The 19,186-nt window shown below is 30.0% G+C and overlaps 1 long non-coding RNA gene and 2 pseudogenes across 1 annotated transcript; 1 reads left to right on the forward strand and 2 right to left on the reverse strand.

Moving 5' to 3' along the window:
* Nucleotides 1-219: 219 nt before the first annotated feature.
* Nucleotides 220-2,251, reverse strand: LOC146912315 (AAA-ATPase At3g28510 pseudogene; annotated as a pseudogene).
* Nucleotides 2,252-5,809: 3,558 nt separating this feature from the next.
* Nucleotides 5,810-8,605, reverse strand: LOC146912316 (uncharacterized). Its single transcript, XR_015016410.1, has 4 exons — nt 7,996-8,605; nt 7,503-7,586; nt 7,215-7,417; nt 5,810-6,010 (listed from the first exon to the last, which is right to left on the reverse strand). It is a non-coding gene; the product is annotated as an uncharacterized LOC146912316 (long non-coding RNA).
* Nucleotides 8,606-9,962: 1,357 nt separating this feature from the next.
* Nucleotides 9,963-11,166, forward strand: LOC146912317 (uncharacterized; annotated as a pseudogene).
* Nucleotides 11,167-19,186: the final 8,020 nt, after the last annotated feature.

Genomic DNA, 19,186 nt, shown 5'->3' on the forward strand with positions numbered 1-19,186 from the left:
GCATCATAAGGTGATGGTCCCCCAAAAGGAGCAAGACAAGTCACACTAAATTATTCCCTCAACTTGCCCTAACCCTAAACATTACCTTCAAAATATGTCAATTCAAAAACAGCAAATATGAACATAATTCATAACTTTAATTTTATTAAAAAGTTTCAAAGCATTATTTAGAAAACTGAAATAAATCCAAACTAAATGTATGACAACATTCTCCTTAATCTATATTAATAAAAAATCTTCCTCATATTTTTCACTTGCCTCCTCCACCTTTTCTTCAAATATTTCACTTGCCTCCTCCACCTTTTCATAATTGTTGTTTATCTTTTTCTGCTTTCAGTTGAGCTTTCTCAGTCTTTTTCTTTTCTTCCTCCTTTGCCTTTTTCTTTGCAATCTCAAGAGACTGAATCAGATTCTTCAAGCAAGTTTCGACATCTTGGATGATCGTCTTTGGCATCAAATTCTCAGCAACATCAGCCGGTGACATATTAGTCTCTCCCAACAACTTTTCAATAATTGGAAACAAATCATCATGAGACTCAACATCCAAGTAGTTCTTTGCAAGCACCTTGAAGGCTTGATAGCTACAATAGGACATCTCTATGTGCTTGTCCATCCTTCCCCTCCTTATAAGAGCAGGATCAAGTTTGTCCACAAAATTAGTTGTGAAAATTATGATCCTTTCTCCTCCACATGAAGACCAAATTCCATCAATAAAATTCAGCAAACCCGAACGAGTTACCTTGCTTTTATTTATCTCTTCTTCATCTTTGTCTTCGTCTTCCTCATTCTCATCATTATGATCTTTCTCTTTTTTCTTCTTTCTTTGGCCAGTGAGATCGAAAGAACAATCAATATCTTCAATAACTATAACTGATTTGCTTGTTGTCTCAATCAAGAGTTTTTTCAACTCATAGTTATCCTTGACAATTGTTAATTCAAGATCATACACGTCGTAGTTCATGAAATTTGCAATAGCAGATATCAAGGAAGATTTTCCGGTACCTGGTGGACCATAAAGTAGGTAACCACGTTTCCAAGCCTTTCCAACTTTAGCATAATACTCTTTCCCTAACTTGAATTTAACAAGATCGTTTATGATCTCTTCCTTCTTCTCCTGTTCCATGGCAAGTGTTTCAAACCTTGCGGGGTTCTCAAAAGTTGTGTGACTCCATATCGATTCTTTACATCCCCACTCATTGCTTGGTTTGTTGGTGTAAAGCTTTAGCTGCCTGTTCTTCTTTGCAATAGTCTTTCCTTGTTCCAACACATGTTGGATGTACGAGGTAGTGATGAGATCACCGTGCCTTTTGTCGAAGGTTAGGGTTAGGTATCTCATCGCATCCGAATTAGGTCTTCCTGAAAATTCTTGTGCCATTGGAATTGTGCAGTTAGCAGACCACCAAACTTTGACTCCGTTGAACTCATCGACGATCTCTTCGTTGTCATCCATTCTAAGGACAACCGGAGTTTGGCCATCTTCGACAACTTTTGGTCTCTGTGTCGAGTTGGCACCGAGATATGTTTGGATGAGTGTGTAAGTTTCGCTTTGTTTGAGAGGCTCTCCGGATAACTCAAAGAAACTTATTTGGCTGTAAGGGGACATAAGGTCTACAAATTTGTGCGTGTATTTTTGAACAAACCTACGAAGATCAGAAGGGCAGAATTGCTCAAACATGGCACATACAAACATGATAAAAGCCACAGCTGAGGCCAGTTGTGTCAATCCCCCAATTCCCATTCCCATTCCCATCGCTGATACTTTGAATCGTTTGAATGAATTGGGTTGCGATTCTATTGTTTTCTGTGTTGTTTACACTCTCTAATGGGGTGGTATTTATAAGGAGTGGTTTAGGGTTTCTTCATCAAAGCAGGTTTTGTTTTTTTCTTGCCAGTTTCTTAGTGACCAAGTTATACTAGGAGACACAAGATTTGTTTTTGTTTTTTTTTTTTATGGAACACAATATTTGTTATTTTTTGTTTTTGTGGTGAAGATTTGTTATTTTACACAATTTACGGAGAGATTAAAAAGAAAGAAATTATAAAAACGAAAAAAAAAAATCTATTCTCATATTTTTTTGCGGCTTTTGTTTTTTATTTTATCATATCTTGTATTCTCACAATCTGGCAAAGAAATATTTAGTATCTCCAATTTGTATCGATTGTGTAACTCAAATCTTATGGCTTAATTGCTGTTTTTTTTTTTTAAGGTAGCTTAATTGTTTTTTTTTTTTTTGCGTCTCATATTGCTGAATTTTTGGGGTACTTCAAAATAAATTGTTATTAAAATTTAATGATCGACTAATGTTTTTTTACTGGCAAAGTAAATTATATATAAAACTAGCATGGACACCCGTGCCAAGCACGGGCTAGAATGTCGTTATATTTGATGGAGGGAATATTGTGATGTATCAGGTGTTACTTAAAATTTTAGATGGAGTTTTGGTTGTATCATTATCACTTGTGCGGTTTCTCTTTATCCAAATTGTCGATCTACATCAACGTAGGCTCCCACAGAAAGCCCAACGGTGGTATCACATCCGGGTTCGACGTTGTGGGGGATCGAGAGTTGTTCTTGGTGGTGGACTACAGACACAAAGATCCTAACACTTAATGGAGGGATGTTAATGTCTCAAGTGTGAGTTAAAATTCCGTATTGTATGCAAGAGTTGATGTGAGAAACATATAAGTGAAATGACTCATATACATAATGCCTTAAGACTTTGAAAGAAGATAGGATGTGAATCTCACTTTTGTGATTGATCTTAGCTTAGTGGGATAATACAAAAAAAAATAACCTTTGTCATTTCAAATTCCTTCACTTATGGTATTTCATGGGATCTTGCAATGGAAAAATGTATATGTATGATGAGTTGACAAAATACACATTCGTTAGACATTTTAAATAGATGTACATATTTTCAATAAATCTAATATTTTGGCAGCATAATTGCCCAGTAATATTCAACTTCTTCAACAAATCCATAAAATCACCAGCAATTCATTATGTTTCCTATGCTCTCACGAATAAAACGCACACTCCTTATTTTTTTTTCTCTTTTCATTTCTATCAAGTTCAAATTCATTTTTAATCTTCTTTTCTTTTATAATTTACTTTATCTCTTCTCATGAAAGAAAGAAACAATCACCCCTCTATGAAACTGCCGCCAACCCACTTTTCTTCAAATGTTTGTATTAATTTAATACTGAAAATAAAATATATGAAATTCCGTGAGAACACATAATTCAGAAATAAAGTTGCAATAAAAATTTAGATTTTTTTTAAGCCAAATTCAGAAATAATCATAGTAATAAAATTCAGAAAAACTTTTGCAACGTAAGAATCTAGAATATGTCAAAAAAGAAACTTAAGAATCCAGAAGAGAAGCTGCAACAAAGAAAAATGAAACCCTAATTCAAAATTCTTATAATGTAACACTAATCCAAACAACACAAAGAAGAAAAATAAACAAAAGCCTTAAAAAGACTAAAATACACACTTATTACATATGATTCGTGGTATAAAATGAGTAAATGACAAATTACCAAAAAAACTAAAGTTTGGCCCTAACAGTTAATATAGGATACACGACCTTGAACTGAATATATAGATAGGAAACTACTTTGTTCTCAATATTATAAAGGTCTCTGCAAAATAATGAACACATTGTAAACAAAATCGATAAAAGAAATTTCAATAATGTTGAGTTTCCTCCCAATTAGAAGAAACACAACCAAACTGGAAGGAATTAAAGTCGATTAAACTGAGATATACTTTAGTTATAAATTCGATAAGTTCTTTGTAAATTTGAGGAACATTGAGTTGCAATATGGTCATCCGCAAACAAATATATGGGAAAATAAATGTTACATTAATAGAAAAAGAAATTTAATGAATAAGATCATATCGTTATATGATGAAAATAATGTCTCAAATGAAGCATTTTCAAAAATGATATATCGTAGACAATTATTTGGAACAAAATATAAATCAGAAGCTTTTTCAAAAATGATATATCGTAGACAATTATTTGGAACAAAATATAAATCATGAGAGAATTGGAACAAAATATAAATCATGAGAGAAGATTCAAGATCCCTTTCGTTTATGCCTTTCTTCAGCTTCAAAATCAATTTCTCAACAAATTATTTGATAACTAACATTCTCCCTCTTATTTTCTCCTGTACAGCTAAAAATCCAACTATTAGCAATAAAATCCTAAACCATGGTCACAAACCATGATGAAGGGGAACGGTCTGATGCAATCAACAATAAAATTTGATGAAATTGTAGGAACTAAAGGTGTTCTTGATCTTCTTACAGTTCTCAAAACCATTTTTGAAAAATAGTAATAGTGATGAGAATAGGATGGGAGATAAAGATCTGAGCTATTTTATTAATTCCTCTTTGTGACAAAAAGAATCATTACCTTTCACTATTTTATTTTGGTTTTAATTTGATTTTAATAGGTGAGAAACAATTCAACGATGGTCTTGAATTAGACCAATTGTCAACATTCTTTTTTAGGACTGTTATAAGTGTTGAATAATTTGAATTTAATTTCATTTCATTAATTGGCTGTTGATAGTTTCTTGTTTGATTTTTTTATGGGCAGTTTCTTGTTTGATTTGATATCAGGCAATTAAATTTCTAGATATCATTTTGATCATAATAATAAATCGAATGATTTCTTAAAATAGAGGCAGTATATGGAAGTATGTGTTGAGACTGAAATACCAGGTGCTAAGCATATATCATGTAATGGAAATTTGAATTTTTCTAGCATTAATTAGCCTGACATTAATTAGAATGAGACTATAACATGCCACATGTACTTTTGAATGAAAATGGTTTCACTTGTTTATATTGTAGATGTAGATGTAGATTGTAGATGTAGATAAGGATACGGATAGAGATATTGATAGTTTAGCCGAGATTGTTGTCTTTTTTTTAATATAATTTTAAAAAAAATAAAAAAAATATGGGTATGAAATAAAGGCAAATAAATATTATCGATGTTGATGAATGACTCAAACAACCATAAGTAGTGTTTTATCATGCAATTTGTAAAAAAATTAACAAAGAAGTTTGAGTATGTGTTGATGGCAGAAATAAATAAATATCGGGAGATAAAAATGGAATGCTTGATTAGGTGATAAAGAGTATTTGATGCATGTGAACTAATTTATCAAATGAAATGAATGGATGAGATTTGATGTTAAAATAATTTATGTGAAATAATATATATCAACGCCATGTTTAGTGAAAATGAGTGATTGACAATAGAAACGAAAAAACTTAATAAATTAAATCAGTTCTTTTGAATAGGAGCAAATGAAAATAATAAAGAAAATAGTGAGGTTTAGATAAAATTCATTGAAAAAAAAATAACTAAAATAAATTTTCTACATTTTCGCAGGGGTCGGTCTTGTTCTACAACATACATGAATAGTTTGCACCACAAAAATGTAAGATAAAAATATAATATCTTGAGAACTATCAACTAATATGTTACCCAAAAATACTTGAGAATTCTCTGTTTTTTTTAAGGAAGAATTCTCATTTATATGCACAACTTCAACGTTGGAAGAACAAAACATTAACATGCCTTTCACATATCTCTCATTATTAATAGTGGCAAAAAAAATAGTTTTGTAATGAAGAAATCTGATTTAAAACATCTTTCAATTACGTCGCTTCAAATTAATAGAAAAATAATGAAATTCATTAAAACGTGAAGCAAACTTTTTCAAAAGGTGTAAATATATATATTGTAACACCCATACTAGAAATTACCTAGGATATCTAGTATGCTCGTTAAACTTGGCATTGGATACATTAAAATTACAATAATAAAAATTTCTTCTGAACATATTATAAAACAACTTGTCTATACATTTCAAATAGTACCACTGACGTGTACAACATACATGCAATGACAAGTAAACATAATTGTCCAGCTTCTTTTGCTACTTCATCACGAACTGCCCTGCTTGCGAACCACATGTGTATCTGAAATAAAATAAAAGGGATTGGGATGAGACGGGATGTCTCAGTGAGTTCCAACTATCCTAGGCTGTAGGCAATCTCAGGGAACCTAGGATTGCCATCTATCTCTAAACTCAACCCATTTTGGGTTTATACAGTTGTGTCATGCATAACTGAGCGATTGAGGGATAACTATGATCGCTGTCTGAAATACTAATATAATTCTGATACTAATACTAAAATCATAGCCATAATTATAATCTTAATGTCTGTCATATTATGTTAGAAATGTTAGCGTTGAACAAACAATATTATCTGAGTTGATTTTACGGAATAAACCCAGGTGGAGTAACCCCGGAATTTATTCCACTCTGACCGGTAATAATTCCAACTGGCGGGAACCCAACTGACGGGGATACCGGACTCCTCTGATTATCGTGGGGTCATCCTTACGGATAGTGCCCGTTCCAACTGGCGGGAACCTTTCGTATCCAACTGGCGGGATAGCGAAAGCCACGACTTAAAAATATTTTAATAATATAAACTGACTGATTTCTCTAATAAATGAAATAACCCTCATCTCCACTACTAACGGGGAGTTAGAGAGACATTTTATCTTAACTGATTTCCTTATAATAATATTTCTAAATCTGTTAATAAAGACGTAGTAATTCCGTATTTATCCTGAAATAATAATAGGATGCTCATAGCTCTGTCATAAAAAATTTTCTCGGGTTTGTGACCTACCCATCACTGATATTCATGGCTAATTTATTCTAAACATTTTCTTGCTTTCTCAAACATAGGCATTATGGTAGGATATAAATTGGAGAATTCCAAAACATGTTCAGCTACATATCCGGAGAAATGAGAATTTAAATCCTTAGCTGAACAATGACCATTCATTTTCTTAAAAGTTTCATTTACATTATCTAAGGATTGAATTAAAGTCATAAAAATCCAATAATCTCAACTTCCGGAATTTTAGCCGAAATCATGTATTTATTCACAAATGCATTAAAACTTGTCTAACAATCTTTCCTCCAATTCCTACACTACCATAAGAATGTTTATTAATATAAGAGCTATTTTAGAATACACTAGCATAGGTATTTAATTTAAATCATAATGTCACTAATTATGTTCTAATGCACAATATCATAAACCATCATTTTAGTGGCATGATATAACTACCCAAAGGAAAGTTTTTCTATCTAAAGGAACTCACCTCATCCTATTCTGAATCCTTGAACAAATAAGCATCAGCCATTGCTCTTCACTTCTGCCTTTATTTCAATTCTCCAAAGAAAAACCAAAGTTGCACTAGCTTAAACATCAACAACTTAATCTTTGGTATAGCACAAGTCCTACATCAGTCCCCATACTTCAAAGTAGTCTCTAGACTTCAATAATGGGTCAAAATTCGTGAAACTGGTACCGAAACGTCGGAAATTTCGTTAGCTATCCATAGCATTAAAAATCACTTGATTCCAAGGTATAGAGAGAAAGTTATTACCATTTTAGTGGAGCCCTGTCCCAAAACCCGTAGCAATTTTCCAGCAGAAATTCACAACTTCAAACGCACTTTCTGAGTTCATCACTAATTCAAATCACACGAAATTTATATCCGATTTGAAGGGAAATAAGTGTAGAATCCGAAACTTCAACAATTACTTAATTCCAGATTACACAGAAAGAGATATGATGAATATACTACCAATATGCCATACGAATTTTTACCCAATTTTCATAAGGTTCAAGTACAATCACCTTTAACAACAATACACCATTTTGATCACCAACTCATCTTTCTTACATCAACAACAAACCATTAACAATGATCTTCAACAACAATTCTCTAATTATCTCATTTCATGAACCAAGCTACCATACCATGAAAATTTATCATAGAAATTCAAACTTTCTCACACAATTCACATACCCATTAAACTTAATCAACAATTCAATCTATAACAATTCAAATTCAAGTTTTAATTTAAGATTCTCACCTTGTATCAACTTTTGCATCAAACCCCTGACTCCTTTATTCTTGTATCTTGCTCCTAACCATCTTCATAACCCACCATGAGTACACACCAAGTCCAAAATTAGAATCAAATTCCCAAAAGCTTGATTTTGGAACACTTCTCAAAAGAGAGATGGAGGGAAGGTTTTGATTAAGATGGAGAAGGGAAATTTTTGGTGCTTATAAGCTAACCAAAGTGGTCTAAGAATCCCATGCTTGTAATTTGTGTGTTGATTACATGAAGAAATTGAAGAAAAGGGAAGATAAGCATGAAGAGAGGTGAGGGGCGGTTGGGAAAAGAAAGAGAAGGGTGGAAAAAAATCTGATTTTGGTAGGAAGAGAAATGAGTGGAGAAAATGAAGAAATTTTGTATGGTTATCCTTTAATAGCCCTTAGATTGTAATGACCAAAATACCCTTTTCTACACTCTTCCTCAACTAAAATATCCGATAAAATGTCGTGAAAGTTTTAAGCGGAATATTACATTCACCGTGATCCGTTGGAATAATTTGATTCGGTCCAGACAATCTTATGCGAAATTACTATTTTGCCCTTCTCTAAAAAAAACAAAGATCAAATAATTGATACTGAATTTTTATATGCGGGGTATTACATATATGGGGATGAAAACCCTAAAATAATTAACAGAGCCGACTGCTAAACCTATAAAAGGGAATCAAAATTCGGAAGGAAAAAAAAAGGTGCCTAAATCAATTTGATAATAATGAAATCAATAAAATTGAATTGGTCAGGAGGTAGAAATATTTGCATTTCAAATAAATGATATTATAAACAATTTGTACGAAAGGAAGATGCATATACAAATGATGAAAGACAAATTGACTATATATAGGAAAAAAAACTCAAGATTGGCTAACTTAATATGGTGATGTGTTGATTACAATTTGATTGGATGATAATTAAGAATTATGTACCAACATGTAATTGGTACATATCTTGTCATAAGCCGTTAGAACTCGAGGGTATCATAGGATGAATATGTGAATTTGAACAAAATACATGGATATATACAACATGTAGTGGAGTAATATCATAAATTGAATCAATTTTTGAAATTAGAGTGATGAAAAAAATATGTTAAGAAGAAAAGTGTTTCAATAAAATAAAAGAGAGATTTTGAGAATAATTTTAAAATTTTAGTATGAATTCTAAATGATGTGAAGATGTTTGAGATGAACAAACAATATTTATAGGAAAAAAGAAGCAAGTAAGTCACATCAATTATGCCATTAATTTAGTAATGAAATTAGTAACACATTAAATAGCAAAAATAATTTGAATAAAATATTCCATTTATTTTTTTGTCATTATAAGCCTTTTAGTCAACTTGCATAATCATGTTAATTACATAAGTCTTGCACAAATCACATAATATGTACCAATTACACAAAACATTAAATGCACCTTTCAATATAAGGATGCCATGTGTACTATCAAAATAAAGTAGTGCAAATATATATAATAGAGATAACAAAAATCACAACCCAAACCGGAAGTTCCGGGACCAAGTACAAAAGAAGCCACAAGAAAAGAGTACAAGGAGTACTCAGAATCCATGACTCAGAGTACAAATATCAAAAAATGCAACAAAAGAAAATCTAATATATATATATATATATATATATATATATATATATATATATATATATATTAAAGTAAGGTTATTTTTGTTACGACAATTTACAAGTGTCATCACCTTATGCATTCGATTTCCCTCCTATTTTATTTTGCATATATATTTCAACAAACTAAATCTATTCTTTATTTTTTTTTCTTTTTTGCATAAATATCTCAACAAACTATTTAAATCTTTTTCATAAACAAACTATTCAAATCTTTTTCATATTAGTGTGTGTGTATATATATATATATATATATATATATATATATATATATATATATATATCCCTCAACGTCACGGTTATTATATGTTGAGCACGTGTTTACCGTATTTTGGTTAAATCGTTGTAGGAGTTGGAAGCGTAAGCTTTGTTGCTCGACTTCAATGGCCGCAGCGTCTTCTTCTTCTGTTCGAATTGTGGTTGTCGGTGATGTGCATGACTGCTGGAACTTTCAACAAGATTCCAAGGCACTTGAATTCCTCCAGCCAGACTTGGTGCTCTTTACAGGTGATTTTGGCGAGGAAAATCTTGAAATCGTTCGCAGTGTTGCAAATATTGAATTTCCTAAAGCAGTTATATTAGGAAACCATGATTCCTGGTTTACTAAGCGGTTTTCTGACAGTGAGAAGGATAGAGTTGAGCTACAGCTAGAATGCCTTGGCAAGGAGCACGTGGCTTATCAACGTTTAGATTTACCTCTAATAAAAGTAAGTGTCGTTGGTGGGCGGCCATTTTCATGTGGGGGTAAACCATTATTTCGAAAAAAGCTTCTGTCTGCAAGATATGGAGTTAAAGACATGGATCAGAGTGCCAAGAGAATCCAGAAAGCTGCTATTGGTACACCATAGGATCATTTTCTGATATTACTTGCACATAATGGACCCACAGGCCTTGGTTCTGGTTCGAATGATATATGTGGAAAAGATTGGGAATTGGATGGTGATGGTGATCATGGTGACCCAGATCTAGCACACACAATATCCTTGCTAAAAGAGAATAATCAGGTATCTATTCCTTTGGTTGTGTTCGGCCACATGCACAAAGAGCTCGCACATGGCAAGGGTTTTAGGAAAATGATTGTCGTTGGGGACGACAACATCATATACTTGAATGGGGCCATTGTTCCTAGGGTCAAAAGTTTGAGCGACGAGGACATGAGAAGCTTAAAGGTTGAAAGTCCTATTTCCTCACTAGAGGCAAAAGGTACAGCAAGAGCCTTTACTTTAGTTGAGCTCTCGGAAGGAAGAGTTACCAGAGTTGCAGAAAGTTGGGTATCAGTTATTGACGATAGGACCACATTAAAAGAAGAACATATATTATTCGAAGGCAATTAAGAATCAAGATCCTCATCTTCTAAGTTGTCGTTTTTACTTAAGTGACATGCTATCTAATGCATAGATGAAAACAGTTCGAGGTGACATGCTTTGATATTAATTCCTTATATAAATGAATATATCGTATCTATTGTTAATATAGGGTAATAGACATCATAACATCAGCTTTGATACCAATTCCTTATCTAATATATATATATATATATATCCAATTTCCCTCCAATCGTTTGTTTCTATATTTTTTACAATTATTCATTTTAGTCCATTAAATAATATTTAATCAATTGAAAATATTCCATTATTAGATTATACATATAACAAATTAAGCCAATTCTAATTCTAAATTTACTATGCATTCATTTCCTTCTTCTTTATTTTTCTAAAATTTTAATATTTTTTTAATAATATGAATTATACATACATCCACGTTTATAGGCTTTATTAATCATTCAATTCATACGTTCTATAAAAGCATAATATATGCAAGGTCTGGGGTTCGAACCCAGCCACCACCAAAAAAACAAATTAATCCACTATCCCTAAAAAAAATTAATCCACTTTTTATGAATCATACACTCCTTTTTTATTTGAGGAAATGAATCATACACTCTTATACATTGATCAGCCGTTTATTTTTTTTATGTCGAACAATTATATGTTCACACACACCAACGTTCACACTGACAATGTCAGCTCTTTTTATTGCGCTAATGCATATAAATTTGGAAAAAAAGTTATTATAAATTTTCGATTAAAACATATATTTTGTTTTGTATTATAACAAATTATACTTATCTTTTACAATGACACCAACAATATAGGAAATCTCTATCTCTATTATATATATTTGCCTTAATTTTTTTTGAAAAGTACACTTGGCACTCTTCTATGTTAAACTTCATTTAATATATTACACACTTAAGCATCACTAATACACATGTGCACCTCATCATCTAATTTTAGCTTGATTATTGGCTATTGATAAATCATTGTTAAATATTAACACATGTTTGACCTTTCCATTTATTACAATTGATACCGATATGAATGTCAATACAAAAGTGGCATCCTATAAGAATATTCTCTCTATTGAACCTACAACCATTTCATTTTGTATGTGTATTTCCACTAATCAAACAATCACACTTTAATGTCCATAAATGTCTTATAATTACGTGTGAAAAAAGTTCTAATTTAAGATATGCATCAACAATTGTATTGCTCAATTTTTCTCTATAAATATTGGTTCAACTTTCACCATTTCATATTCATTCAAAGAATTCAGAATGCTTTCCAAATATCGTAACGAAAGTTGTATATGATGGTGGTTCGGGTAAAAAGGTGTTTTCATTTATACTATTTTCTGTTAGTTTTCTCTCATTGTATTGTTTTTATTTGGTAGTATTATCTATCATTTTTTTAAGTCACTTATAAATTCTAGACTTCTTTATCAAAGTCCAGGGATTATGAATCTAATATGTAACTGGAGGCTAGACCTAGCAATTAGACATCTAAATTTTGAACTCACACCTTTCAAGCGATCATTTGATATCTGGATCAACACGTAGCAGCAGTACAATTTCGTCCAAGAATTTTTGAAGAATATTAAGATTGAGAAGGATTGATAAGGATCTATGAAACATGGAGATTTTTTTTTCTTTCTATGAAACATGGATATAAACATGTACTAATGTTTTTTTTAGTGTTTACTGGCGTTATCATCAAATTGTTTGTTGATAATTTATTTTTTTGGCTGAAATATATAATTTAGTTTTTTTTTGAAGGAATAATTTAGTTGTTTCTCCTTAAAAAAATAATTTGGTCGTTTCAAATTATAATTTTGCTACGTTAATGTTGTTGGTTTTTTTTGAAGGAATGTTGTTGGTTGGTTTTTATTGTCTTTGTTTATTTTTTCATATTTTTTAATTATATTTTAAAACAAAGCAATTTGATTAGGTGCACCAATAAAACAAAGTGATTTGATATATCAATAAAAAAAAATTGTTGGTATATACAAATTAACTCATTCACTATATACGAAATTACGAATCTATATTATTATAAAGATAAAAAAAAAATACACATGACATTTTAATTTACTTACAAGACTTAATTGCTCTTAATTCTTCATTTGTAAATTTCCTACAATAAACACGTTACTTCTTTTTTGTTATTATTACTTACTCATATTAATTTAGTAATTTTTATGAACATTCAAAGTTATTATTACTTACTCATATTAATTTAGTAATTTTTATGAATAGTCTTAATCAAATCAAGAAAGAGAAGATTTTCACGTGCCAAAGCAATTGCCCTTTTTTATGGTGAAAATTTTATAATTTTTTGTCAATCATTTCTATACATGCTAACAATTCAATTAATAATCTTAAACAAAATTAAAAAAATATCTACTTCGAATCTCTATAATAAACAAAAGGCATGCACAGCAAAAATAAATCAAAATAGGCGAATAATTATTGATTTAAATTGTACTAAAAAAACTGATTATGATTTTATTATACAGTTTCCACTCTATTTTATTACTCAATTATAACTTAATCTTTGTATTTTCTTCATGATTTTTTTAATCTATGAAAATAATATCCTAAGTAAATAGAAAATCATTTTAACGTATTAATTTTCCTACGAAAAATTTAAAAAAATAGTTTTCCAAATATTTGTTTTAATTTTTGGAAAAATAAATCAAGGAAGGCAAATTTTCCAATCAAACTTATTAGGCCATATTTTGTTAAAAAATTGAACAAGCAAGAATTTTGGTTAAGAAGTGTCCATTTAATCATACATTATCACTGCAAGAATTTTGTTTTGAATGAAAATTATATGCATTGATTTTAGTTGATTACATAATATGCATGTTCAAAGATAATTAATAACATTTACCTTCAATTCCTTAATGGTGATCATCATTTACCTTCAATTCCTTTTTCCTCTAAAAAATAATTTGTTCAATTCCTTCAACATGATAAATAATGGATGATTTGCGTTTTTAATCATATGTTTAATGTTCAATAATCTGCTAGCCTTTTCCCTATATATAGTCGATCCATCTTACATCATTTTCACTTGCTTATTCATTTCATATGATCTTATTACCTTTAAAAAATTTGCAATGGTACCATACACATCTTCCATTTCCGTTGTTTCTAAATATGAATCAACCATTAACGTTAGAAAAAAATTAATCAAACAACGTGTTTTACTTCTCTTGCTTGAAACAGAAATTTTATAACATCAAATAAAATGTATAATTAAATTAAATAAAGGATTAAATGACAATGAAAATTCATGAATGAGTTTGAATGAAAAATAACCGTTAAAATAAAGCTTATAAAATAAAGCTTAATTCTCTCGGAAAAAAATAAAGCTTAATGAAATTTTTTATTTAAAATAAAGCTTATAAAAATATCCAAATAAGATCAATTACATTGGACAAATCCTTTTGCTTAGTAATATTTGTTTTTTCATACATTTTACTTAGTATTTTAATCTCAACAAGAGTGCACTAAAGATCCTATGTAAATCTTCTTTCTTTTTTAATTTCACTAAGATAATAAATAAAACGATGGTAACCCTTTACCGCTGATTAAGGATCCATTTCCTAAAAAGATATACCCTTCATTACCAAAAAAATATATTTATGAGTTGATTATTGTTTGTATAATACTACGAAGTTTACTCCGCTAATTATTTTTTACCAAAAATGGTAACAATCACATTTGGATTGAATCCGTGTGAGACACAACAAAATATAAAGTTTTTTTTAATTGTTTTTCTTAAAAAAAATTGGTATATGCAAATTTCACTATTGTAAACAAATAAAAAATAGCTTCATTTTTTTCAATGAAAAACTAATTGAATTTTTTATCACTTATTAATCATGTTTCAAAGGCAACCATCAAATTATCATCATTGTTTGATTTCTCAACCAATCAAATGGAGTCATGTATTCTTTGCCTTAACTTTCTACCAATTAGAGTAACTAAATCATCATAGGTTTCAATCATACACGTATTTGTTAACAAGTAAATCAAATATATATATAGGTACAACAAATATAACTTTCTAACATGCAAAATCTTAAATGTTTTTCTGCTCAACTTTCAACTAGCATGGTGACGTGACATTTTTTTTTCTTGGGCTTTCATTTTCATTTTTTTTTTCGTTTCTCAAATATGAAACGTATCATTGATGTCATTACAAGAACCATTGAATTGCTTCTAAAATGCAAGGACCATTGAGTACGAGTATATGATATAACATAATGAGTATGTGTAACATTCCAATTTGAGTATTAGAATTTAAAACTTTTTCAACTCAAATGGAGTTTTACTTTAAGATTTCAACTTAAAACTTCATATAAATGACTTTGAATAACTTTATTTAGAAGAAAGATTTATAAAATATTTACATTTACATAAAAGACACCTTAAAAAATACAACGAATAATGAGACCCTAAACTAGACTCTACTGTGATCCGGCCTCTGATGATACTTTGAAAATTACTTATACCTGAAAAATAGAAATAAACGTGGGGTGAGAGTATGAGTGTATGTCATTGCAAGGACCTTTGAATTGCTTCTAAAATTGAATTAATTCAAATTATTTCTGGTCAATTTGTTTTGATAAAAAAAAAAAAGGATCCTAAAAATATGTCAGATTATATAGTTGATTTAATTATAATGCTATGAAGAGTATCATTTTATTTTTCTACGAAAGATGCAAAATCATCTTAGCATTTAATGAAATATCAATTGTCTAATTGAATGTATTTATTGGTTTTCTTTGATTGTGTTTTTCAGATGATGTTAGAGGTTCTTGGTACAAACTCAGATGAAGAAGAAAAAAATTAATTTTGTTTTGAGAAAGAAAGAAAAATTAATCTAACAACTAATTATTAAAATTTGCCATTAAAAAGCCTTTGGTTAATAGGATATATTTTTTCTTAATTAAATATATAACTTTTAACCTATGATGATCAATAAAATCTTATGTCTTACATTTTAAATAGTATTCTAGACATTTTTTAAATTAAAAATAGAAAATAATTGATATTTTAAGGATCTTTTCTAATAAGTTTTCTTAAGAAAAAAATTTATGGAGAAAAAACAAAAAAAAAACTAGGAGACGTAAACCTAATCTGATAAAAATTTAGGGACATAAATCGAATCCAAGAAAAGAGCTAACATGAACTAAGTTATATAATCACATTAGGTTAAGAACAACCACATTAATTAACACTGCATCTTCGTCAAAATCCTTAAGACATTAGATATATGGATCATCTCATTTATATGTTTCTCCTCATCTACTGATGCATTCAATGTGAAACTTTAACTCACCTATGACACATTAGCACCACTTAGTGTGATTTAATGGATGGAGGTTTATACTCATTTCTTTCATGAGAAAAGAGAAAGTAAATTAGGAAATGAAAGATGATAAACAAAATTGAACATGAGAGAAATGATAATGAATATCTCCGCAATCAATACATCATAGAGTTCAGAGTTATGCGGAAGCCTACAATGAGTTGGATCATTACATTTGTCTAAGAGAAACCCCACAAATGAGATTGACACCACATCTTCATTCAAAACCTTAAGACATTAGGTATATTGGACATCTCATTTATATGTTTCTCAATATTTACTCTTGCATCAAATGTAAAAGGTTAACTCACACATGTCACGTTAACTTCTTCTCTCTAAGGGTGCGAATCTTGGTGTCTATGATTTGACGAAATATCCAACTAAGATTGGAGACACAACCTGTAAAAAAGATGGGTTGGTGGCACTTTTATAGAGCGGCGTTTTTACCCATTTCTTTCATGAGAAGAGCGTAAGTAAAATAGAAAAAGAAAGAAGATGAAAACGAAATTTAAACATGAGAGAAATGGTAAGGGAAAATAACGAGTTTTTGATAATTTATGAGTTTGTTGATGAAGTTATAAATTATTGGGTAATTTTTCTACCTAATATTAGAATCATTAAAAAAAATGTCACATAAATTTAAAATGTCTAATAAATGTGTATTTTGTCAACTCATCATAACACATCTACATTTTTCCTTTTTCAGATCCTCCAAAGACCAATAGAGAAGGAATTTTAAATATTGCTTTCACCAAAAAATAATTCCATCAAAGTGAATGACATCAAAAGTTTAAAATACAAGATAATAAAATTAACACAAATGACACCTAAAAATTAACAAAAACAAATCATTGTAATGCTGGGACTTCCTATGAAGCTTACATTGAATTATATTCACTATCAGACTAAAAGAAATCAAACAAATGAGATTGACACCACATTTTTATCCAAAATCTTTAGATACATGTATATGAGTCATTCACTTCTATGTTATTCATCATCTACTCTTCCATCTATTGTAAAATTTTAACTCATATCAAACACATTAACATCTCTCTCTCTCTCTCTCTCTCTCTCTCTCTCTCTCTCTCTCTCTCTCTCTCTCTCCCCCCAATGTGCGACCCTGTGTCCTTAATTATGTGACATACTACATTGTCAAATAAGGTCAAATTAAGACACAACATGGTCAAAAAAGTGGATTGATGTAATTTAATGGATTGAGGTTTATGTTCCTATCTTTCATGAGAATAGAGATAAAAAAATTAGAAAACGAAAGAAGATCATGAAAAATAAATTTGAGATTAAGAGATGTGATAGTGGTAAAAAAAAAAGAATTGTGTGTTTTGTCCATGAGGTTATAACAAATAGAGTGATTTTATAGCAATTTTATGGGTATTGAAGGAGTTTGAGATATTTGAGTAATCGATTTACCAAAAAATTAAACTCAATTAAAAATACGCCACAACATTTAAAAATGTTCAATAAACATGTATTTTGTCAACTCAACATAACACATCAATGTTTTTCTATCGTGAAATCCCAACGAAGACCAAAACTGAAGGAAGTTAAAATAATAGAGATTGATATTATAAAATATTGCTTGAAAGCGAACAACATCAAAAAACTTCAATTTAATATAGAAAGTATACAAACAATGTTGAAAAAACTAACAAAATAATTCATCAAAATGTTTAGAGTTTCATGGCCACCTACAATGAGGTAGATCATCACAAAGCACACAACTGAGATTGACACCACATCATCGCCCAAAACCTTAAAATATTATGTATATTGGTCATCTCACTTATATGTTTTTAAAGATCTACTTGCATATATTGTGGAATTTTAAGTCACAATTGGCACTTTAACATATCTCCCATAAGTGTGAGACTCTTGCGCATGAGGTCTGGTGACATAGCCAAATAAGGTCAACCAGAGGCACAACATGGTAAAAAAATATGGGTTGATAGTGTTTTGATGGACGTAGGTTTATGATCATCTTTCATAAAAAAGAGAAAGGAAATTAGAAAAAGAAAGAATATAAAAAATATATTTAAAGATAATAGAAATGATAAAGGAAAAAAGTAGTGTGTGTTTTATTCATTGAAGTGTTAGGAATATAGCGGGTTACTGGTAATTTTATGATATATTTGAAGATTTATTAGTAATTATTTCACCCAAAAAGATAATCAATTAAAAAAATATTACATAATTTTTAAATGTCTGATAAGCATGTGATTTTTTTTGAGGGAGATAAGTATGTGATTTGTTAACTTAACATAACACGTCTACATTTTTCTATTACTAGATCCCACCAAAGACCAAAAGTGATGGTATTTAAAATAGTAGAGATTGAATATTTTTTTTTTCTTTCATGAGAGTGAACATCTAAAAACTTATACTTAATATAATAAAATTAAACTAATGACATCCAAAAACTAAAAAAAAATAGTTCATCATAGTGTTTGGAGTTTTGAGCGAGCTTATAATGGATTGATCATCACATTTGACTAAGAGAAACCCCAAAAATGAGATTGACACCACATCTTCACACAAAACCTGAAAGACATTATGTATATTGGTCATCTCACATTCATGTTTCTCAATATATACTTTTGCTTCCAAAGTAGAAGTTTAACTCACACATGACACATAAACATATCTCTATTATGTGTGAGACAGTCCGTATTTCTGATCTGGTGAGAGAGCTAAATAAGATCAGAGGCATAACATGTTAAAAAATATGGGTTGGTAGTGATTTTATAGAGAAATGTTTTTGTTCCTTTCTTTCATGAGAAAGGAGAAA

The sequence above is a fragment of the Medicago sativa genome, chromosome 6 (assembly GCF_051527215.1).
Source record: "Medicago sativa cultivar Bolivia chromosome 6, Bolivia_mono, whole genome shotgun sequence".
Classification (NCBI taxonomy): Eukaryota; Viridiplantae; Streptophyta; class Magnoliopsida; order Fabales; family Fabaceae; genus Medicago; species Medicago sativa.